Source organism: Alligator sinensis, unplaced genomic scaffold (assembly GCF_000455745.1).
Source record: "Alligator sinensis unplaced genomic scaffold, ASM45574v1 scaffold194_1, whole genome shotgun sequence".
NCBI lineage: Eukaryota > Metazoa > Chordata > Crocodylia > Alligatoridae > Alligator > Alligator sinensis.
In genome coordinates this window covers 3,215,209-3,216,687 of record NW_005841945.1, presented here as the reverse complement: position 1 = coordinate 3,216,687, position 1,479 = coordinate 3,215,209, and the positions used below count along the sequence as shown (strand labels likewise).

Genomic DNA, 1,479 nt, shown 5'->3' with positions numbered 1-1,479 from the left:
AGTTTATAGAGGAGGTCTCTCCCTAAAAGGGGAACGGGGCATTCTGGCATGTACAAAAATTGATGGGTTACTTCAGCCTGCCCAAGATTACAGGTCATTGGCTGTAAAAAGGGTCGTGTTATTGCCTTCCCTGTAACCCCTATCACCGGCACAGTCTTTTTATTTAAAGGTTTTAGTTTTTGAGTTAAGACAGAATGGGCAGCACCTGTATCGACGAGAAAATTTATTAATTTATCTTTGTCCCCTAGTTCCATTTTAACCAGAGGCTTGTCAGGGGACACCGGGATCTGGGTTATCTTTTTTTTCCCGGGCCTCCGGTCCCCTTCAATCTGAATCTCTTTTAAAAGCAAACAGTCTACTGCTCTCTTCTCTTTTTTTTTTTGAACACTTTCTCGGTTAATAAATATTTGGTAAGCAATGTCTACTAGGTGGGAAATAGGCATATCTGCTGCTCCGTCTGTCTTTTGTAATTTTTTTTTAATGTCCGGTGTATTCTGACCTATAAAAATCATATTTACCACGCGAGCGTTTAATGCATCCTCTGGGTCCTCACGAGTATATTGTCTGAAAGTAGTGTAAATTCTTTCTAAGAAAGCACTCGGGGTCTCATTCGTCTCCTGTCGGACCTTATATACCTCACTAAAACTCTGAGGTTTTTTATAGCATCTCTCAATCCTCGGAGGATATATTTTTGATAGGCGCGGATAGAGATCATATCTTGGTCTGGTTTTTAATCTGGCCCCTGGGTGGGGACATGATTGTCCCTATTTCCTTGTAAGTTCTCTGCGGTAATTTTCTTTTCCATGTATTCACGGGCTTTGCCTTTTATCATTTTTTTTTCCTCTGGTGTTAACAGGATATCTAAAAGAGACTGAACATCTGCCCAGGTTGGGTTATGGGTTTTGAAAATCGTTTTAAACAGGTTTTATATCTTTTTAGGATCTTCTCTCAAACTGGGGGTATTGTTCCACCAATTATACAAATCTGATGTAGTGAAAGGAATGTGCTCAAAGGTTTGACGGTAGGTTGGCTCTACCTTGTCTTGAAGAGGCCCTGGTACCACTTGTTCTCTTAGGGGAAATACCCCATTTCCCTTCCCACGGCCAGGATCAGATTTCCTGCGATGTTTTTTTTTAATCCCAGAGTCTGCTCTTAACTGTACTCTCCACCCACCTCCCGGGGTTATCTCAGGAGAAATCGGGGAATCTGGAGATTGCCAAGCACCTGACGGCCAGGGTTGGTGTTGTTCCAGATTCCTAGGTCGGGGAGTGTTTTTAATCTCCACCTCAGGGAGGGAAGAAGCAGGAAGAGCAGATGCCAACGAGGAATCAGATGAATCAGGAGAAGGAGGGGGAAGAGGAAGAGAATACAGTAAAGGCAACAGAGGGGGAAGAGCCTCCGGCTCCGGACAGTCCAGGACAGGATTTGCAGTTGGTCGAGCCCCAGCCATCTCACAGACCCCAACCCCCAATCCACATT

The 1,479-nt window shown here is 44.2% G+C and overlaps 1 protein-coding gene across 1 annotated transcript in view; it reads left to right on the top strand.

The window, feature by feature from the left end:
* LOC102386334 (serine-rich coiled-coil domain-containing protein 1-like) overlaps positions 1–1,479 on the top strand; it is a 361,000-nt gene that overhangs the window by 316,346 nt on the left and 43,175 nt on the right. The window lies entirely within an intron of this gene.